This window comes from Myiozetetes cayanensis, unplaced genomic scaffold, assembly GCF_022539395.1.
Source record: "Myiozetetes cayanensis isolate MyiCay16 unplaced genomic scaffold, myiCay2020 scf14, whole genome shotgun sequence".
In the NCBI taxonomy this organism is placed as follows: Eukaryota; Metazoa; Chordata; class Aves; order Passeriformes; family Tyrannidae; genus Myiozetetes; species Myiozetetes cayanensis.
Genome location: NW_026087048.1, coordinates 3,366,160 through 3,388,747, shown reverse-complemented (window position 1 = coordinate 3,388,747; position 22,588 = coordinate 3,366,160). Strand labels below are relative to the sequence as shown.

The following is a 22,588-nucleotide window of genomic DNA, read 5'->3' as shown; positions in this document are numbered from 1 at the left end:
CTGCCGAGAGGGCGAGGGCCATCAGTGCATCCAGCTGTTGGAACTCATCGTCATCGCCCACCCAGCACTCCAGGGAGCCCGGGGGGGTGATGGTGAGCCACGAGGGGTGCGGCGCATCTTGGAAGGGCTGTCAAACAACACGTTGTCCCCGTGCTGGCTGTGCAGGCGCTCTCCCTTTAAAGCAGTCCCGGGGTCGGGAGCGGGGAGGAGGCGGAGGCGGGCGGGGGGCGCGGCGCCTCGGAACGGCGGCGGCTGCTGCGGGAGGGACCGGGCGCCGCGGCGGCGAGCGGAGCCCGGCAGCAGCCGCCAGCCCCGGGGTATGCGGATAAGCGGGAGAGGAGCGCGGAGGAAGGCGAAGAGCGGCGGGGAGCGGGGCGAGGGAGCCCGGCCGAGCCCTCCCGAGCGGCGGAGGATGCGCCGAGCCCCGGGGAGCCGAACCCAGCTGCAGCGCGGCGCGTCCCTCCCGGCCGCCGCCCAAGCCCGCGGAGGTAACGGCGGCGGAGGGGCTCGGGGGCACCGGGATGGGGCTGGGGAGGGAGAATATCCATCTCCCCGGAGGCACGGGGGACATCCGTGGTCCCTGGGGTCCTGCGGCTCTGCAGCGCATCACTCAGCAAGTGGCACTTGCTCCCTCCGCAGCGGGGCTGGGATGAGGGAAGGGTTCCCCCGCGGAGTGAATGGCTCCCTGGAGGCAAAGAGCTGGGGCAGAGGTGGGGTCGCCGTGCCCTGGGCCCCCCTTCCTTCCCACATTGCCTGAGGGGCTGGAGGCCCAGCTCGGAGTAATGGCAGATGCTCAGCGCCAACCTCAAAACCGCCCCGATCGAAGCTCGGCTGTGAGGTTGGATGCATCCAGTAACCTCAGGCAGCTGGCGTGGGAGATGGGCAGTGCGTGGCATGGGGTGACAGGTTCCCATCTTGCCACCTGCTCCCTGAAATTGGCCAACTTTGGGCTGACACTGTGGGGCACCTGGCACCCAGTACTGCCGGTGGCTGGGGGAGCAATGGGAGCCAATCCTTGCTTGTACTCGAGCTAGAGGAGATGAGAAGGGTACCTGGATACCAGAGCTGTATCACTAGGGACTGATGGCTTCATGACGGATGATACCTCAGGTTTAGCAACAACAGGAGTCCAGTTTGATCTCAGACACTTGGTTTCCAGCTCTTTCTTCACCAGATGATCTGCCTGGCTAGGGAAGTTGCTTGTGTGCCTCTTACATCTTGTTCAACTCCCCTGTTAAGTTAGGGAAAATTGCCAGGCTGGCCCCCTGCTCCCCTGCCCATGTCTCTGTTGAGACTCATCTCAGTTCCTTGAGTTGTGCAGCAGCAACCCTCCACAACAGCAACCGGAGGGACCCAGGGCTCTCCTTTTATCTGCTGTGCTGCTAACAGAGGAGAGAGAGAGGTTTAATTATCCTCAAGTGTCAGTTCAAGATAGATCTGCTGGGACACAGCTCTTGGCAGGTGCGAAATAACAGGACGTTTTCATGCATGGGAGGCTGAGCTGGGAACAGTTCAGTGGTTTAATTGGAAAGGTTCATATCAGGGTACAGATAATGGGATGGTGCAGGCTCCAGCAGTGATCCTGGTGCTGCAGCTGTGGGAAGGGAAGATGGATGTCGAAGGCTGAGAACTTTCTCTGGTGCATTGTTTTGGGGGCTCACAGCAGAGTGTGTGCTCTGGGCTGGTAGCACAATCTCATGTCAGTGCCGTCCTCTGAGGGGCTGATGAGTTTTCAGCCTGGCTTTGTTTCTGTTCAGCTTTTCAGTCAATTCCCCAGAGAGTCCTTGTGGAGCCATTAGGAGACATGCCCTGTTTCATGGGGCATCCGGAAGCAAAAAATGAGGGAATTACTCCAGAATCAGAGCACTCTGGAGCTGTCTTTTAGGCATGTATGGTGGGATGGCCTCAGGGATTATCAAACAGCTTCTCCTTCCTCCTCCTGCCAAAATCCCTGAAACGGTTTACAGAAGCTCTCAAGCTAATCAATTGAAGAGTTTCAGTTCATTGACTCCACGCAGAAAAGCCCCTTCCCTCTCTAAATGGCTGGGAGTTTGGCTTCCATGGAGAATGTCCCTACCCTGCCTGGGCTGCAGAACTGGGATGCGTGGGGCATCTGTCTCCTCATCTCCTGTCCCATCCACAACGTGGTTGTTGGCCCCTGGATCCAGATTTGGACCAGAGAGCAGAATCTCCTCCAGCTGTAGCACTGCACCACGGCCATATCGCTATCACAAAATGAGTCCTCTCTTTGTCCAGACCCTGTAACATCCTGGTCTGGGACCCTCCAGTGGGAGGAAAAAGGACATAATATTTTATTTTATTGTTCATCCAAATATGCCAAGCTCTTCTCTGTCCTCATTCCCAGGGGACCATGGGACGTAGGTTGTCAAGAAACAGTGCCCCCATCCCTGCTGGCTTGTTGGAGGGGCTGCGGTACGAGGACCTAGTGCCGCTGCTTTTCTGGGTGAAGTCACAGTGTTGTGTTATTGTAGTTATGTTTCTTGATTTAGGGTCCAAGATAATGACTTAGCTGTACTTCATTTCAGCACTGGATGTAACAAGCCAGCCCTCATGCAGTTCCTACCAGCACGAAACAGCAGCTGGCGTTAGAGGTCTGGGGTCGGTCCTGTCTCATCTATACTGATCATGTTCTAGCCCCTCTTGCTAATCTCTGGTGTCTTTTCTAACACGGTAAGAGGACAGTCAGTAAACATCTTTGTCAGATGATGAGTTTTGTAGATGCGCAGAGATGGTGTTTTTGGGAAGACCCAGTTATTAAACATCATTTTGTCACCGTCTCCTTCCCACTTGTGCTTGGTGAACGCTGCCATTTGCTTGTAGCTGTGCTCCGGTCCTGCCAAAGTCACACCCTCCTTTGCAAATCTGCATCAGTGAAACTTGTAGGCTGTTGTTTGGGTGCAAACCTTGTGGATGCTCCTGGTGCTCACTGCTGTGGCCTCCATGGTGCTGGTCCTGATGCAGGAGAGCTGCGTATCTGGCCAGGGGTGACTTGAGGGACGACATCTCTGAGAGGAGGCTTTCTGTCTCTTGCTGTAGTTAGCTGTGCCTGAGTGTCTGACAAAGGCATTTTGGAGATATGATTGAGGAGCAGAGGCTTGTCCTCACTTCTCCTTGGAGATCAGGCATCTGGGAAATGGGCTGGACCAAGTGAGAGCAGAACCCTCACTCACTTCAGTTGCAACAGTCTTTTGGTGCCACTTGTGACAGGAGCAAATTTAGGCTTGATGTATATCCCCCACCTTCACTTTGGGCTTTGGATCAAGGCGTAAGAGCTTTTGACATGCACACAATAAGGGAGGGGGGGGGGAAATTAACACCACAATCCTCAAAATGTTTGCAAATCCAAGAGCTTATCCTCACCATGGGCAGGCAAAACCAACCAAGGGTAGGATCAGTAAATCACAGAATCATCCACTTTCATCATCAAACATGAGGCAGCTGGGAGTGCAGCTGGCACGGAGCATCATACCCACACTGAGACCTTGTGGAGATGCTCGGGATCTGGCACCATGGGTTTTCCCTTTAATACCATTGCAGCAAGCAGCTTGGGAATCAGCAGGGTTCCCAGCTATATGTGGATGGTGTTGGGCTTCAGATGGGTGTGATTAAGAAAACAAGGCTGCTTGGGGTACCAAAGGCACCCACTAAATGAACCCCTTGCTGGGGTTGTACAAGGACTGATTCGGGACCAAATGGGCTGAGTCAATGCAAGCCCCCACCTTTGTTAAAGGGATCTGATAACTTCAGCCAATAACTGAAGTGCTAAGGATGGAGAACCCCCACACTTTTAGCCTGCAAAGCTAAGAACATCCCATATGGAGATCAGCACATTACTGCCTACAATAATAACGGTAAAAGGGTTGTCTGTACATCATCCCATTGCTTTAGCCACTCTCCTACGTCCACTTGCCACCAAAGCCCACCTCCAGTGAGGCCAGTCCATGCTGCTGGTGAGCAGAGGCCATCCTTTCTTCATGCTTGGGAGAGCAGTGGAGAGGTGGAGTTGTATGGTGAGATGTGAAGGGATCAGGCTGTCCTGGCACATCACCATCAGTGGTGCAGGACACCTCGAGGCAACCACTGCTGAAGCTCACTGGATATGGAACATGTGTTGGCAGCAGTGGGGAGAAGATGGACTGGCATCTGGCCTTCAGATCTGTCCTTCTGCCATCCCCAGAGCAAACTTGGATCCGGCAGCAGTAGGGCAGGTGGCGTCTCCCTCGCCTGCACTTATGTTGAGCCAGGCTGGTGTGTACTCTGAGGGCAGCAGCCAGTGAACCAGGACAGCACATCTCTTGGTAAAGTCAGCAGGGACTCAGAAACCCAACCCACAGGGAGCACTGCAAATCTGAAAGCTTTTTCCAGAGTGTTTGGATCAGGGATGTCAGCTGGAGCGGCAGCATCTCCCGAGCACCCCAGTGGTGTTGGAGTCTGGGGTCAGGCCAGTCCATCTGGAGTTTTCATGGCATTATCTCTTAAATGCCTTTAACTGCAATAGGATGCCCTGACTGATTGGATTGTGCTCTGTAATTAATTAGCTGGGTGCACTGTATGGGAAACGGCATCAGTGGGAAGAGAGGGGGGAATCTGCCAGCAAGAGCTGTTAAGCCTCAAATGTCCATTTCTCATTAAACCAGCCGTGGGTAGTGTTAGTTCCTGGGCACAGGGGGTTAGTTACAGTGTCCTGGCCCTTTCCCATGTGAGGAATTGTGGTTTTGCTGCCTGACCATTCCCCCAGAGCCTGTGTCCTGCACCCCAACCAACCCACCTGGCCTTGGAGTCCACTGGAAGGGAAGAGCTTGTTTGGGCTGTGGCGTACCAGGGTGGTGAGGGGGTACCCCCTCTTGCCTGCAAGGGAGGTAGGAAGGCTCCAGGGGGTTAAGGGCTGCTGGGCATGGCTGGCACAAATCCTGCTGTTCTTCCCTCCCTCACCAGAGCCCATGGCCTTCTCCCCACTCCCCTCCTGCTCCCAAACCTGCCGTGCCCCTGCCTGGGCTCCTTTGATTACTTTTAGCATCCATTTGTGCCTTTAAACAGATAGCATCCAGCTTAGGGTAGGTTTTTTCCTTTGTGTTTACTGTGAGGATTAATCAGGAGCTGCAGTGTAAGGGAAACCTGCAATGGCTCCTTGTTTATTGTTTGATTTGGGAAATGCTTCTGGGCTGGGCTCGTGTTTCAGTTCTGTACTGTTTTTTAAGGGGAGTGTTTTGGGAGGAGGAGTGTCCCTGTGTGCCCCAGGCAAGGGTATCTCCCTTTGGGCCTGCAGTTGCCCCCTCTCTCACTGAATGCTGTGTGGGTGGAGGAGAGAGGGCTTTTCTTGGGGTGCCTCCTCTGTGAAGTGAGACCTGTTTTCTGCTCAGATGCTCTGACCAATCCATCCAACACCCGCGGCTCCATCCGCAGCTCCCACCTTCCTCCGGTGCCTGTTTGGGGTGACCTGGAATGCTTGCTGCTAACAGGTACCTCTGTGCTCTTGTAAAATTTCAAGCTGGCTGGTAATGGGGAAACTGAGCTTTGCCCACAGGTGCCTGCTCAAAATGGTCCCTTCACCTGTGTTTGGTGGGGTCTGGGATGGGCTTGCCCCCTCCTTGATGCTGCAAGGAGGTTGGGGTGGAGGAGGGCGGTTTAAAACTTTGGAGGTTAGGCATTGCTGCCAGGCTGAAGAAGAGTTGTAATGCCCTCTGCACCAATGGCTGATAAATCTTGGGGGAAAAAAAAAGGCAAAAAAGTCGTGTGCCAGCTCAGCTTAACCCACAAAGGAAAACCACGTCATTTTAAAAGGAAAAGCTGTTAAAAATAGAATTTTTTAGCTCAGAGTGCCACTCAGGAGAGTCAATGAGCTCTGTTTCAAGAGCTGGGAAACAAAACGCTCCAGGGGATGTGAAGGGAAATCTTTCCTTTTCCAACTCCCCGAGTGTCAGGTGTGGCTCCTCAAGCTTGTTGTTTTTCCATCTGTCTGTGTGGTGGTCGCTGGCTCCTCCCGGCTGCTCCGCTCTCTGGAAGTGCAGGATTCACCATCTTGGGAAGGGGAGAAGCTGTGACTCAGATCTGTGTTACATCTTGCCTTGGTTTCCCACTCGCCAGCGGGGCCAAAGGGGAGGTAGCGAGCACCGTGTAGCATCCTTGGTTTATTTATTTAATTTTTAATTGGCTAAGGAGCCCTCTCATTTGCTTCGGTTCCGGCTAATGAGACGCGCCTCGCTTTGACAGCGTGTCACAAGCAATAAATTTCTCGGGAGCTTCTGGGCTGCATGGATGCCCTCATGCTCCTGCCTGGCTCGCCCTCCTCTACATCCACCCTCTGCTGCTGGCTCTTGCCCCAGCCTGGCCCTTGAGCATCCTCCCAGCAAAGGAGAGGAGGGTTGGGATGAAGAACTCTGGGTGTGAAATCCACTGTCCCTTTGGGCTGGTCTCAAGACTGGGGATCTGAGGGCTTCCTATATTGTTTGTCTGGGCTGGAAATTGGAAAGAAGAAATCCCCAAGGACCCAGACAAACTGCTTTTTAGCAGCTGTGATCTCTGTTGTGTTTTCCCAGAGATCTCTGCTGTGCCTCAGGGTGTGAGCTATGTGCCAGGTTCCAGCTAATCTCACCAGGGGCTTGGGCTGGCTGGCAGTGAACCAGCATGCAAGTGAAGATCCTGTGGAAGACTCTTATTCCCATATTTATTGGAATGTTTTGCAGGAGCATGCCTCCTTTGGTGAGGAGAGAAGGAGATGGTCTCCAATAGGAAAATCTAGATGAACCCATGATTTTCAAGGCATTCCCCATGGGGCTTTATCAAAAGGGCCATGGTTGCTCCAGGATGGTGCAGAGACAAAACTCCCCTTCCTCCCTATGCTGCTGTGGTCAGGATGTAGGGTGCAGTGACGGGGGCCAGAGCAGTCCTCCTGAGCATCCTTGTGTACCTATAGTATAGGTATTGTGTCATGTAGATATTATGTGATGCTGATAAAAGTGAGGAGAAGGGTTATGGGTGAGCTGGGGGCTGCCACCGTGGGGCAGGGATCCTCAGCCACGTCTGACCATAGCAGAAGGGGTTGAATGCTGCTTTGTTTGAGGGTGTGGACACCTTGGTGCTGTTTGTCACCTCTTACTGGGCGACACTAACCTTCACTCTCCTGGAGCCCTTAAGGGACTGCTTGAGATTTCAAATCATTGTTGGGAAGCACCAACTATTAACACTGCTTCTCTTTGTATTCATGATGGATTCTCTTTAGGCATTGCTCTTAGTGGCTCTCCACTGTTAGCTTTTGTTTTCTCCTCAATAGCTTGTCTAATAAACGCCATTATCTTGGGCACAAATCTACTTCATGTCTCAATTCCACTTGGTGAGAGTTGGTAATAACAGCGAAACAGCATCCTTTGAAAAGAGACTCTGTCACCAGCAGCCCTGGATGCCACTTCTCCGCTTCCCACACTTGTCCCCAGAGCAGATAAAGACAAGGGGAAGATGCGTGGCCAGAAAGCAAAAGGGGCATGTGCCTGATAAATTGGATGTCTGAGCAGTGCAGGCAGCAGTCAGTGCAGCAGCTCTGGGGATCAGTGCAGCTCGGCCTCTGCCACCTTGGTCATTAGAGAAGATGTGCTTATGGCCTGGGATCCTTCCTAATTCCAGCAGATTAGAGGGGAAGGATGGTGGTGAAGGGTGACTGCTTGCCAGGAAGGAGATAAGGAGTATTTCTTACAGCTTGAAGGAGCTTCTCTTCTGTGACCAAATCGAGCTGTTGCCTCCCAGTCTGAATTTGGTCCTAGAAGGGCTTTAACTGGTAGGTCCTGGGGTGCTTGCTGGGTTTTGGGTCAGTCTGCAGCTCTGTAAGTGGAAATCTTGGGGCAGGTCTGTATTTCGGCTGAGGGCAGGCAGCGTGTTCCCAAGAGCGTTTAAGCCCATGGAGGGTCCCATGCTCATGGTGGAAGCATGTGCCCCAACTCCTCTCAGCTGTCCCATTGCTGGGATCACGGGATCACAGAATATGCTGAGTTGGAAGGGACCCACAAGGATCATTGGGTCCAACTCCTGGACCATCCTCAAGTGTCACACCATGTGCCTGAAAGTATGATCCAAACGCTTCTTGAACTCTGTCAGGCTTGGTGCTGTGACCACTTCCCTGGGGAGCCTGTTCTAGCACCCAGTCACCCTCTGGGTGAAAAACCTTTTTCTAACATCTAACCTAAACCTCCCCTGACACAACTCAGGAGATTCCCTCGGGTTCTGTCACTGGTCACCACAGAGAAGAGAAGAGAACATGTTTGCCTGCCTCCAATAATCATCCCATCCCTGAGTTATAAATACTTTATCCTCTCAGTACCTACTGCATCAAATATTATTTTTTTAAAGGCGTTTTATTTTTCTGTTTTTTCCTTACTCAGTTCTTGCATTTCAAAACGCGCCCGCCGCATCTAGAGCGCTCAGACGTGCTCTCGGCTTCCCCCCAAATGTAATTGCTTTAAAACTGCAGATAGTTGGTGAAAGCAATTTTCTCTCCATTACAGAAGGCTCCAGCTCCTCTCATCCTTCATGCAAGTCACTCTTCCCCAGCCCTGCTTTCTCTCTGCCACTGTGCGATGCTCTGCACCAGGATTGTGGTACCTCTGCTTTCTGGAATGATGCTCTTGCTTTTCCAGGGCTCGAGTGGCTTATGGTGGGGACCTCTGTGAGGGGGATAACAGGCTTCAACCAGAGCTTCTGCTGAGCAAGGGTGATGCTCTCTGTAACCAAAGCCCTTCCCGTGCTGGTGCTGTGTCTCCCTGGTGGGAAGGGTCCCTGTGTCAGGCGTGTGCTTACCGTGGTTTTGCAGCTCTACCACCTGCACGTTTAACATGCTCTTCCTGTTTGCAGGGTGTGTTGGGCTTTCAAAAGCGCTAATGACGGAAAATAAATTGGAATATGAGAGAAATAATCTTCAGGCATTCTCTGTAGGCCTTGTCTTGCCTTGCCTTCCTGGGCCATATTGAAGGCTGTGGCTGGAGGGGACTATAAATGAGGAGGAGTCCCAGGTCTCTCTGGTCTGTTGTGATGCACTGTGCCCAGTGGATCTCGCTGCAGGGAGCCTGTCTGCACACTGGTGCTGATAAACCCAAGGGGGTCTGGAGAGTGTGGAAATGAGGTGTTGCTGGACCTTCTTGGAGGGCTTGGGGTCCTGAGTTAAAGAAGGCTGAGGCACACCAGATCTTCTGAAGGTCTGTGTCCTGCCTGGGGGGTTTTAATTGCATTCTGGCATGCAGCAGCAGGTTTTTTTTGTTCTGCACCAACCTGTCCTGGAGAACAAGGGTCTTGTATCCACTACCTGCCCTGCAGATGGAGTTTGGTCACAAGTAAATCATAAAATCATAGAATGCACCTAAGCGTGCTCTGTGCACAGCTATAGCTGCAGCATTCCTTGGCCTGTGCTGAGACCCCATAAGGTGTTGGCCTCCTGCTTGGAGGGAAACATCTGATCTCCCCACCCCCACAGAAGGACCACCACCCTCACAAGCATCAGGGAGGGAGGATCATCACCCTTGGTACATCCCCACTGAGGCCAGCAACATCTCCAGAAGCACCCAAAAATGTCTTGTCTGGGCACAGCAGGGGAGGTTGCAGCAGCTTTGTCTGCTTCAAAGCTTTTGGTCCCTGGAGTAGAGCCAATGTGCCACAAAACCTGCTCATTTCTCCTGCCCCTGCTCCTGCAAAGCGAATGTGGAGCTGGCATGGACCATGAGTCCACAGAGAGCCATACCTCACACCAGCCTCTGGAGAGAGGCTGTTGCCTATCTTAGCAGGCCCCTGGGCTGCTCTTGGACACGAACCAGCCTTGTAATGAAAACTTTTCCTATATCTGTTTGTTTTCTGAGCATCAGTTTAATGTCTGGAAAATCCTCTTGCAGCAGAGCCCAGAACACTTCAGAGATGCTGTGGGAGAGGACGGATGCTCTGTAGGGACCCTGCCCATGTCAGGTGGGGAGAGAAACCTGGCTGGCCACCACAACCAGCTTCCCATTTCCAAGGAATTTGGCTTGGTGTGTTGAGGGAGATGATGAGCTTTGCTCCCATGGCATGGATGCCCATCACTGTGAGAGCCTGGCATGGTACGTACCATGTCCTCCCAGTCTTGGATCTTTGGAGGTGTCTAGATGAGGAGCTGAGGGTTTGGGGCAGGGAGGGTTCACAGATCTGAAACCTGCTGTAGTTGTCACATTAACATGTTGAGTGCCTGTGCACCCCTCTTTGGAGATGATGCTGGTGGCTTCCAGGTTCCCACTAAGGTGGAGTCAGGGCTGTCTGGCTGCTCTGAGGTGCTCCCTACTTCCCCAAAGTGGGACTTCTTGCAGCAATATCCTCCCAGTCACGTAGTTCTGTGCTGTCTTAATGGTGTCAAGCTCTGAATGAGCTCGGGCAATTTCCTTTATAAAGCAACGCACTAAATATGTCAACACTCAGTGCATGTTTTTAATATAATATTTCAGATTGTTTTGAAAGAAGCCAAGATCCTGCTTTCCCTCTTCATTAGGAACATTTTATGTGAAAGAGATGAACAATAGAGAGAGTTTGCCAGAGAGAAAGCTTTCCCAAGTATTATTTCTGCTGAGAAATCAGCTGCTTTTTACAAAAAAACCCTCAGTGCATAACTATCAGGGCAATTAAACAGCGTGTCAGCTGCCAAGTAAGGTTGTAGAATTGGCTTTACTGGAGATGTCGCAGGCCAGGCTTGACTGTCGCCATGGGGCCTGTTTTAGGCACAGTAAATCCCAGTTCCCAAAGAGGGAATGGACTAAATGACCCACCAGCAGCTCCTGGCCACCTGGGAGTTTCAGAAATAATCTGAGCTGCTCTGGCATAAGCAATCCCAGGCTGGAGGATTGAGTGGGTTTGTGAATCTTGCACTGCTTCATCCCAGAATTGATGACTTTGGCTTTTAACTCACTTCCTGGCAGGACCAGGAGTGAGTTCTGTCCTGGTTTCCAGCTGGGAGACTTGGTCTCCTGCCATGGAAAGGGTAAGACCTTCTGCCTGCCTGGTTGCAAAGCTCTGTTCTGGCTGGCGCTTCACAAAAGAAAGTAAAACCCCAAAAATCCCACTGCAGCACTTTCATCAGGGAAGCTGGGTTCCTGTCTGTTCTCCAGAGTTTCTCTTTCATCACAAGTTGGAAGAAACTTACAGGGAACTGCAAACTTCCCTCTTCAATGAGGACAAACCTGGAGATATGGTGGGAAGGAGCTTTTTCCAAAGCCCCTGCCAGCCCTGGCTCTCCTTCCATCAGGCCTCCCCAGCTGAGGTCCCAAGAGGTGCTCTGAGATGGCTTCCTCATGAAGGAGATGGCATCCAAGAGCCTGGAATCATGGAAAAGCATATCTGAAAGGCAGGGAGCCCCAGCCTCATTAGCTGGGGTGGCTGGAATTGGGGCTGTGGACCCTGGCAAGGGATTTGAGTGAACCAGGTGATCCCACTGCCAGAATCAGCCCAGGAGAAATGCTCCAGAGGGGAGAAAGTGCAGATGTTGGCATGGCAGCTGGCTGGGCCGGGATGTGGTCTGTGATGGGATGCTCTGACCCAGGGCAGGGCAGGAGGGGACTAATTGGGGGATGCTGCTGCTGCCCTGCTGCATCCAGGACAGGCAGGATCTGGTTTTTCTTCACCTCCTGGTAATCCTGTGCTCAAATATTCTTCCTGCAGATCTGTTTTTTTTTTTTTTTTTTTTTTTTTACCACTCCTAAGTGGAGTGCTTAAGCCCATTCTTTTGTTTTCTGTGAAAGGAGCAGTAAATCCTTTATCCTGCCTGGCTATTTCTGTGTGCGTATTTTCTCATTGTGCTCCAGCTTGTCAGCTGTGTCAAAGCCCGGAAACCTTGGCCTCTGTTGGACACCAGACTTGGATTTCTCTGTATGTAAGAACACTGGCTCCCTTGGACTAACAGTTCTTTTCTCTCTCTCCTTGGTGTCTTTTTTCTCTCTTTTTTTTTTTTTTTCTCTAAAAATACCCAGTTAAAAAAATCTCTAACAAGAGAGAGCAAACGGAGGAGTCTGCTGGATCCATCCCTGGCACAGCCTGCCGGTGCTGGCAAGGAGCCACAGCCGGGGTGTCCTCCTGTCCCCCCATGCCTGTGGGGTACCAGGGCTGCCCCAGGGAATGGGAACCCCCCTGGGTGAGGGAGCTTTCCGGAGATTAGCTCGGGATCGGCGGGTGCCTAATGCTCAGGCAGTGTGTCTGCTGAGCACAAAGGCAGGATTTCGGTGCGCGGCAGGATTAGCCGGGAGCGGGGGATGGCGGGGGGATGGAGGGAGAGGGGGATGGCTGTCTCCGCGCTGGGGCCGTGTGCCAGCTCCGACTGCTGTGCCCGCTCCTGGGAGCAAGCGTGGGGTGTCTCCCTGATGGGGGGGATCTGGTAGAGTGACCATCCCTGTGGATGGAGAGAGGAAGACTGGGCTGTGGCACTGGCGGCTGCAGGAGGGACTGGGGATGGTGGCACGTGTGCTGCAGCCCCCTCCATACCCCCGACAGTGGTGGCAGCAGCCTCAGCAAGCTGCCAAGGAAGGTGGTAGAACTTGCTTTGCTGGAGGTGTCAGGAGGCCAGGCTTGACCGTAGGCACTGGGCACGTTTTAGGCACCGTAAATCTCAGTTCCCAAGAGGGAATGGACTAAATGACCCACCCACCAGCAGCTCCTGGCCACCTGGGAGTTTCAAAAGTATGGTCTGAGCTGTACTGGCATGAGCAATTTCAGGCTGGAAGAGCGAGTGGCTTTGTTCTCTTGCACTGTTTCAGCCCAGAATTGATGGCTTTGGCTTTTAGCTTGCTTCCTGGCAGGACTAGGGCCAGGTTCTGTCTGGGCTCCATCTGGGAGCCCAGCAGTCAGTGCCCCCCATTCCCCAGGGTCACTTCCATGAGGTGTACTGGTGCTCCATGAACACCGTGGCAGCTTCCCACACCAGGCAGCATGGGTGTTTGTGTGAGAACAAAAGAATAAACAATGAAAACTGTGATTAATTACCGCAGCTAATTAGCAGTGCGCTTGGCCTGGGCTAGAGCTTGGTAAGGTGCCAAAATCAGAGGAGAAACCACAGGAGAAACTGTGATCAGAACCTCTTTGGGGAGGGAGCAGGGAAGGGGAGAGGATGCTTTCCCAGCATTTCTTTGCAAGATGCCACACAGAGAGCTTGGACTGGGGACATCACTGCCTGTATACCTCGGAGGTGATGCTATTGCCATCCCCAGCATCATCCTTCCATTTCCTGGTGCTGCCTTTTCTGAGAGATCACTTCCCTCAGCCACAATCAGCATGAGGGGCTGGGTGTTAGACCCTGCTGCACTCCAGTGCTGCAGCTGGTAATTACCAAACCCTCATTAGGGTCCGAGGAGTTGTCTTCCCTATGGAAAAGGACCATCCTTGCCTGCCTTCCCCTACACTGTACAGCAGCCTTATTCTTTGCTCTCCGTTTTCAAATTAGCTCAAGGACCATGATCAGCAAACAAATTTGCAGCAAGCTCATGGTGCGCTTGGAGATTTGGAAGAATCCTTGGCAAATATTTGCCAGGCTCTGCCGCAAACCTAGTGAATACTTCTCATGAGTGAGAGATGCTGAGCGCAGCTGGCAACTCTGGATAGGATGGCAGACCCCAGGTTGGGGATGGCTGCTAAAAAATACTTGAGCTAACAGGTATTCTTTAACTTGCTTCCATCCGTCCTCTTCTCTGCCCTCTCGCTGTGCAGCATGGGGATAGCTGAAGATACACTTGACTGCAGCCGTGGCAGGATCACATCAGCCCCATTAAAAGGTGGCTGTGCCTAAATGCCATTTGCTCAGTGAGGTCTGAAGTGGTGCCCTTTGGAGTAATTGGGAGACGTGGCCCCTTTTCCGAGGACAGGAGAGTCTATTTTTCAAGGCGCCATCACTTTATTATTAATTTGTTAAACGCTGCTCGAAACTGTTTGAGACGCAAAAAAAAGGTTGTGAGCTCTGCCTTGGGGACCTCACTGATAAATAAATGTATAAGTCAAACCCTGCTGCAGAGGAGAGTGCTGCACACGAAAGTGAAGGTGGCACCTCCTTCATCAGGACAGGGTTCTGCTTCTCTGTCTGTGCTGTAAGTCAGGAGGAGTGATTGCAGATCAGCAGGTCAAGGACCTGCTTTCTCTTAGCATTTCTGAGGAAGCCCTTGACTTGTGAGCAGTGGAGAGAGCTCCCCTGGCCTTGTGAGACCCCTGGCTGGGCCCATGTGGATGGGGGGTCCTTCTGTTGTCTGCTCATGGCTGTGTGCATCGGTGTGAGGGAGGGGGCTGCTTGCCCAGGAAAGCTTGTGCCTTCTCTCCCTCCCCACTAATGATGCTGGAAGCACAGTAACACCCTCTGGGAACTGCTCCCAAAAATCACCCTGCACCTGGCAGGAGCCCCTCAGGGAGTGCTGGGTCTCTCCAAGTATGTGCACCTGCTTAGTGTCCAGATCTAAGCAGATCCCACTGGACTCCTCTTCTTTCCTTGATGATGGGGAGGAGGGGAAATACGAGCAAGATAGAAAAGTATCAATATATGAATTTCTGTGCTTTCTTAACTTTTCAGACTTGCTGTGGGGTTGGGTTTGCTTGGTGTGTGCTCAAAGCCATGAGTTCCGTGCTTGACATCTTCTGTGCCTTCTCATCCACAGCCCCCTGTGCCCGGGAGCCATGAGCTGCCCTCAGCCCCCGCTGAACCGCCGGAGCAGCCCCCCGGCCGCAGCCCCCTGGCACTGTTAGGCTCCCCTGCTCCCCTGGAAGGTGCCCATTGCTGACGAGGAGAACCTGCTGCGCCCACACCCAGCCTCCTGCATCCCTCCCAAGGTAAGGATGTCTGTGAAAAGCGAGGGGTTGGCAAATTGGCAAGTGAAATCAGGTTGTTTCTTGTGTCTGTTGCGTCTCCTGCCTGCTCCTCTTCCCCTCGTCTGCCCTTCTCTTGCAATTAAGAGGTGATTTTGAAGGTGAGGTAGCTCCTGGTGAAACCTGTTGCTTGCAGATTATATTCCATCTGAATTTGCTCGTAGTTTTAGAAACTCCTGTGCTACTGCAAGGAGCTGGGCTTGGGTGGGACTGGTGCCTTGTGACTGCCTCTGCTTCCCTGATGTACTTCTGAGGATAATTGTCTATAATTTGCCTCTTAACGATGCTCTGGAGGCTTCCCAAGCCCGCACTGCGTTTCCTCCCACTGTAAAAGGCCTTTGGGGTATTTTGGAGGCTTCCTGTGGCGGGGAAGCAAAGGGAGGCTGGGGAATGGTGTCTGGGAGGGGGCTGAGTCCCCTTCCAAGTGAAATACCCTTATCTGCTCCTTGCACTTGGCAATAGGATTTTTTTAAGGTTAAAGAAGTAAAGCTCAGCTTGTGGGGAGTGAGCAGGGGCTGAAGCTGATGCCAGGGCTGACTGCCATCCTGATGCATGCAAAATCAGTATTCATGGCTGAAGAGTGGAAGTCGGGTTTAGAAACCAAGAACCTGATTTCTGGGATGACTTTGGGGTTTTGAGATGTTAGGGGCCTCTTGCTTCTCAGTGCAAACAGAGGTGTCAGCTGTGTGCAGCAGCATACGAGAATCTCAGCTTCTCTGTGTGTGATCCGCGGCCTGGAGGGGGCCTGGAGGAAGATGAGGATGTCACCAGCCTGTTGCATGGTGGGCATGGGCATGAGACTCCTGTTTTGAGAGTTCTGTGAGAAGGTCACAATGGATTCAGCAAGTTAAAAATGTAAGTCAGGGCTGTGATCTGGCTTGTCCTAATTTCCTTTGGGAGCTCCCTACCTGCAGCTCTGGAGCTGGGATCAGCTGGGGTGCTCCAGCTGGGGAGCATGGGCCAGTTAGGACTGGGATGGCTGACATCCTTGGCTGTAAATATCCAGCCAGCTCTAATCCTCCCAGTAGCTCCATCATTACTGTTTTCCTAAGAGTTATTTGACTCTTTGCGTTGCACTTCTCAGACAAATGGCTTTTAAATAAAACCTCTGCTAACTCGTTAGGCTTCCTGTCCAGGTCACTTCCTGCATGGGTGATTTATAGGGCTGCTTTTAACATTTTATTAACTTTAAATCGCCGGGGCCAGTCAGTTGGAGTCTCTCCCATTAGCTGTGGTGAGTGGCTGCCCAGGGTATCAGGCTCTCCTGCTGCCTCCCTTGCATCTGGAGGGGCCTCGATGCTCTGAGACCAACCATGGTGAGAGATAGGAAAGAACAGAAGGAGAATTTAGATAAGGAGGAATAGATCTGGGATGGATAAGTGAATGCATAAGGGTTAAGGAGATAATGGGGCTTGTGATCCTATCTGGGAAGGTGGCTTATCTCCTGCTGTTGGTACGTGATTACTTGGCTGCATCTCACGCAGCGCGTGCAGCAATGGGAGAGGAGCGTCAGGGCTTGGTAAGGAGGTGGCTGCTCCAGAGCAATCCCAGCAAGGCATCACTGCTGGAGCACCCTGCTGTGCCCACCTGAGTAGGACGTACCTCTATTAAATAAACCCCATCTATGGCAGTGCCAGGGACAGTCTCTGTCCTTGCCTAGTGCATGTGCAATTTCCTTTAGCTCCTGGCATCCCATCTGATCCAGCAGGCTGCCTTGTGTCCAGTTCCCTGCCATCTCAAACTCTCTCTGCAGCTCCTTCCTTCTTGGAGCAGAGTAGAGCCAAGTCCTGCAGCCCTGGCACTATGGTGAGTGGGGCTGAGTGAGCAAAGACTGCTCTGGCTGGGAAATCCAAATGAAATGGAGATCATAAGTGATATGAGGCTGCGGCAGCAGCTTTGATTATCTCTGGTTTAGTTGCTGCTCTCCCCACCGTGCCCTGTCTTCTTTCCACCCATGCTCAGAGACGTTATTCAGTGGAGTTTTGCAGCTCTTGGTAACAGAAGAAAAAAACCCTCTAACTCCTGCACAACCAGAGCTAATGAGCTCTCTCTGGAAATAAAAGCATCCTAAGGACATCCTTGTGATACAGAACATCATGTTCTCTGTGGCTGCTCCAGCCACCACCTCTGAGCGATGGCCCAGCACAGGGCGGGCTGGGAGCTGCGTGAAGCTGTCACCACCCATCCTTCCCCCCGGCAATCACTCATGTGAGGCATGGATAAAACTTGGGCCATGGTTTGCTCCTCTGACAGAGCCCTACTGTGGGGACAGGGATTTGTGAACATTTGTCCAACACCCTGATGCGGAGCCCATTGCCTTGTACTTGCTCGCAGGACAGTGCAAGGAGGGGTCACATGTCCCCATGGGGCAGAACCAGCTTTAAGTGGCTTAGAAAAGGATTTGGATAATGCCCTGGCTCCAGTTGCTCTTTGGGATGGAGGGGTGTATGGAGGAGGGCTCCCTGCAGCCCCTTGTGTCTGCAGGCAAAGCAGACCTGCAGTCCCCAGGGGCTGTTGGGATTGTCAGGCATATGACCAGGAGGGAATTTGTCTTTCAGCAAAGCCAGCATCTGAAAGCCACTGCTTCTGATGTGCCCATGATTGCTGAAACCCGTGTCTCCTTTGTCATTTTTCTGTCTGTCTCTGTCTCAAATCCCAGCGCAAAGACAGAGAACTTGCTCGCAGAGACGAGTAGGTTTTTTTTCCTTCCACCTTTAAATATTTATTCAGAGCTCTCAAGATACACGCACTGTGATCTTGGGAGCCTGCCTGTGTGCTGGCACCATCTCCTGCATGGCAGAGCGGGGCTGGCGGCCTCCCCTCTGGGGAACACAGGCAGAGACCGCTCCTGCTCCTGCTGCCCTGTGCAAGTGCTGCTGAGTCCAAGAGGAGTGACATGAGGTGTTCCCCTCTTTCTACACATCTGCTCACATGGGAACAAAACCCAAGACCCACCAAAATGTTGTCCAAAGAATGTGTGGGTGTTGTGAGCTGTGTTTTTGGGGCTGAGACAGAGGTAAAAACAGTCTGGTCTATCTGGCGAGCTCCATCACTGGGGTGGCACATCCCAAATGGCACCCACCCCACTGTCCCCTGCCTGACTCCCCCCTGTCCCCAGCAGCATGCAGAGCTGCCACTGGAGGTTTTCCCTTTCCTCTCATGCAGCTTGTCCAGGGCTCTCAAGGTCACGCGGGTAACTGGAGCGATGCTGCCAGCCTTAGCTTTGCAGCCTGAGCTGCTGTGCTGTGCTCAGCTGTGGCTTTGGGCCTCCCTCCCTCCCTTTCTCTAGCTTTGCTCCGCTTTTCCAAGCCTTTCAGCTGCTGCCACTTGGGTACACGGGTTGCATGCAGGAAGAGGAGCCCAGTGCTGCTGGGATGCGTGTGCCTGGCATGCCGATGAGGAGCGAGGCTGGTGCTGGGGTGCGATGGCTCTGCCTGGGGTGTGATGGGCACTGATGGGCTGTGCCAGAGCACGCACTGCAGGCACTGTCCCATGGCTTTCTGCAAAAGGGGAGTTGCAGTCCCATGTGGCTACAACTGCCACCTTCCAAGCATTTTCCCTGAAAGCTGGTTCTCCCACAAGGCTGGCTCACTTCTGCCTCTACTACGGGATAGTCTGGACCAAGGAGTATGGCAGAGTTAAACTCCAAGGAAAAAAGCCAGGAGCTCCTTTCTCAAAGCAGCTCTGCAAGGCATGGGAGGATGTCTGCCTTTCCAGGTCAGCACACTCTACCTCTGCCTCCAGCCGCCGCAGCCCAGGTGTCCCGCTCAGCAGCTGGCACTCATCAACACACAGGCTTGTCCCCAGTTGCCCCCAGCAGTGCCAGCCACAGGCTCTCCAGGACCTGTAAGGCTGTGGGCACTGATGCAGAAAATCCTTTGCAGAAGCCTAGGATTGGATGGCAGGTGCGGCTCTACCGGGAGATACTTGAAACCAGCACGTAGCCAAAGGCAAGAGGAGGCAAAGGAGACAATAGCTGATGTAGAGGGATTTTTTTTTTTTTTTTTTCTCCTGAGGAGAAATAAATTAAAGCCAACTTACTGGTACAGTGCTAGCACTGAAAAAATGAACTCCAGTAAGGTGCAAAGTGGTGAGGTTGAGACCACAGTGGTGGTCTCCTGAGCTGCTTTTCCCACACCTGCCTGCCCTCTGCCTGCACCCACCGTGGGCTGGCAGCAGCACAAGCCCTCTCAACTCTCACTGAATTTCTGAACCTAACAGCCTCATTAGCAGGAAAGGTTTCCCCAAGATAAGTTACTGCTGCTGTTAGAAGTGCAGTTATCTTTCTTTTCTGCTGTCGCAACTGTGGGCACTGAAGTTTGCTGCTCTTACACCGTGTCGTGGCTGAGCTCTTGTGCACAGGATGGTACTGCCAGGAGAAAGAGGTTAAGTTATAGGAAGGATGTTTTTTGGAAAGCAAAAGAGGTTTATTTCGTTATGGGTTTGTTCCCTCTCGGTTGTCTCAGTGGGTCAGAGCAGCTGTGACCATGCAGAGTGATGCCAGCCCTTGCCTACCCTTCCTGGCACCTACCTGCACATGGCTTGGTTGGGACGGTGGCTGCAAGTGTCTTTTATGGAAGACAGAGGAGCTCTTCTGTGTGTCAGGCTCCTACTCTGCCCGTGTCTCTGCCTCCTCCTGGTGTCACCCCTTGTCCAGGGCTTCAACACCCCAGGGCTCCCCAGAGTAATCCAGTGGGATTGTTCACTGTGCAACACGTCTGCAGTAACAGACAGTGCCAGAAGTGTCTCCTAGGAGTGAAAATCTGTGGCCTGAGACTTGTAGAAAATATTTCTTCGAGATTCAAGCTTATTCAGCCATCGGTCATTTGACCTAACAAAACCCTTTGGCAGTCCCTGAGGTATGGGGAAAGCTCCCAGGACACACATGGGGGATGCTTGCAGCTGGATGTTGCAATAACTTAGTAGTGAGCAGTTGGGATAAGTCATATTTCATAAAATCAGCCAGGAAAAAGATTGGTGATTAATTCTTTTTAATAAACAGTGGCGAGCAGTGTGTCTTGGTCTGAGCCAGACTGACTTTTACAGTGATTCATGGATTTTTCCGAAGGAAAAATCACCTCTATGGGGATTGCTGCTGTGCGAGGTGCCTGCTTGGCTTCATGAGTAATTCCCCCCCGCTCCGAAAGCACCGGGGTGTGGAAAAACGATGAACTTCTCCACAGGAGCTGAGAGGGAGGAAGGGTGTGCTTTGGCTCTACCGCTGCAGCCAATGACTGTCTCCTTTCGAAGAGCATCGCAGGACGTGGGAGAGTGGGAATTTCACTGCCAGAAATGCTGAAGGACGTGAATCTTAGGGGAAAAAATGTGCGGAGCTGAGATGTCTGTGCGTGCTGTACTAGGCTGCCTGAGTGAGGTCGGCGGGGACCAGCCCGGTGCTCCTCTTTGCAAGGCGCCCCAGCACTCCTCCGACAAAGCACACGCCCGAGGAGAAGCGTGTCCCAGCATCGTTCATTCCTGGTTTATTTGGTTTTCCCTCATTTCCAGCCCCTCGTGCTGGGAGCTGGCCAGCCCGCGTGGTCCGTGTGCGGCTGGCATTCACGGCTCTGGGGCGGCAGCGTGCGGATGGAGGTGGCAGCGTGCGGATGGAGGTGTAGCGTGCGTCTGCGTGATCCTGCTTTTTAAAAACAGCCGAGGTGGGATGGGGAAATGCCGGGCGAGGCACTAGTCATAGGTGTGAGCAGTGCCTGGGAGGCAGCACTGGGGGCGGTGGTGGCCCTTGCCGTGGCATTAGGGTTGTTTTTTAGTTTGATGATGAAAGCAAGAAAAAGCTGTAGCTCTGCTGAGACTAAACTTGAAGCTTAATTTGGTTTCTTGATGAGGGTTTTTTGACTGTTCTTGGTGAAAAATGCAAGTATTTGGCCAAAACTTTGAATTTCACAGCAAGGGAAAGGAAAGGTGGCACAATGGCGGGAGAGGCTTGTGTACAAATGTAGCTGGGGAGGAGGAAGAAATGGCCTGGAGGTTGGTCCAGCATCAGGAAGCAACAGGCAGGCCGACACATCCCTTGTTGCAGTAACACCCCATGGCAGTGTGCCTCTGCCCACCAAATATCAGCCTGATCCCCTGTCCCCACAGCACCACAGGGACTGCATTCCCGGGCCCGCGTGCCGCTTCCTCCTCACCCTCCCTCAGCCCTCCCTCCACCCTGGTGCCAGTCCCGCATTCATTACGATGCCCATGTACTTCTCTAAGCCCAATATAACTTTGAATTACTGCTCATCTATTCCTCTTGACATCCTCATGCCCATAACTAGGAAGCCTGCATTACCCGTTTGCACATCTGTCAAACTGCGTGTTCCTCGGCCATTTCCAGAGATACATAAAATTGCCCGTGGTTATGACATTATTGACAACCTGCCCCATCTCCTTCCCCCTCCCCGAGCCCAAATGGCTGCCTCGCTTTATGAGGATTGATATTTGGGCAGTAAATATTTTAGAACCTCATCTGATGAGTGTGTCTGTGTGGGTGAATACATTTGTGGCTGAGGACAGATGTTGCAGCTATCTTCATTGGAAATGCAGGGCCTTGTCTTTCTCCCCTCTGCCTTTGCAGCATATCTGTCATCTCCTCCAGCCCCTCAGTGCTGCCTGTTCCCAGGGAGAAGAAGGGAAATTGTAAGGAAAAGCCAAGCAGAGGTTGCCAGGAAGGACTAGAGCTGGCAGGGCTTTGCGAAGGGTGTTTGGTGTCGATGGCCCATTGCTGCAGCATCCTGCTGCTGGGTTCCCCGTGCCCCTCATTAGTAGGATTGAATTTCTATGGCAAGGTGTTTTCCTTCCCTGAACCTTGGGAACCCACCAGTTCCTGCTGTGCTGGACAAGTAGCTTTCGGAAAAAAAGATGACAAGCATCAACTTGTCTGTGGTTTCCAAAGGATATATTTTGACTCCTGTTCTGAAAAGCTGCTTCATCTCCCAAAGTTTCAAAATGCACTTCAGTAAATGCCTCTAAAGAGGAAACAACTTGGGAACAGCACAGCCTGGGTGATCTGAACCATTTTTTCATCTTGCTGAGAAAAGCAAAGGAACCCATTTTCAGTTCCTCAAAATGATTTGCTCTTTTTCCCTTCAATCAGCAAAACAAAGAGTGTTGCCTGATTCCTAGGGAAGAGAAAAAGAAGACTTAGCTCCTGCAGGGTGAGCTGGGGCTGGGCTAGGCTGAGATTTTGGATGTCACAGCTCTTTGGGCTGGATCTAAGCTTGGGTACCAGGATTCTGGGAACTTTTAAAATATGTCTGCACTCTGACTCTGTGGGATTTTTACTTGTGTTACCAACTCTACCAAACAGAGTTGTCCCTGTACTGAGATCCAAACCTGAGATGGGAGTGGTCTCTTCCCTGCAGGGAGGAGAAATGCATGTGCCTCTGGCATGAGTCCTCTCCCCATACAGAGTGGTTAGGGCACATGCAAGACAAGTCAGATGTGCTCTGTGATTTCTCCTAGCCATTTTTCTGCTTGTTTTTCTCTTTGAGCCTGGAGCAAGTGCATTGAAATGTGTAAAAAGTCAGCTGCCTGGTGGGGGCAGTGTTGCAACTGCTCCATCGAAATCCCTTGGGGTCTTTGTCATGAGAGCAGGAGCCTCCTGGCTCTGGAGTGGGTGCTGCATTCCAGACTAGGCCCTGCTGCCCAGGGTGAGGGGTTGAACCAGCTGTTCCCAGGGTGTGGGTGTCCCTTTCCCCACCCTCTTGGCTTGCCAATAGGGAGCGATGTGTTTAGGGGCAGG

At 52.5% G+C, this 22,588-nt stretch overlaps 1 protein-coding gene across 2 annotated transcripts in view; it reads left to right on the top strand.

Annotated features, from left to right (window-relative positions):
- The first annotated feature begins 253 nt into the window (after positions 1-253).
- Positions 254-22,588, top strand: part of LINGO1 (leucine rich repeat and Ig domain containing 1) — a 152,648-nt gene continuing 130,313 nt past the window's right edge. The window contains exons 1-2 of one of the 2 annotated variants that reach the window (XR_007628123.1): positions 254-488; positions 14,640-14,811. The gene's annotated coding sequence lies outside the window, so the exon portion shown is untranslated. The remainder of the gene's footprint in view (positions 489-14,639; positions 14,812-22,588) is intronic. The other variant, XM_050309233.1, reaches the window with a different exon arrangement.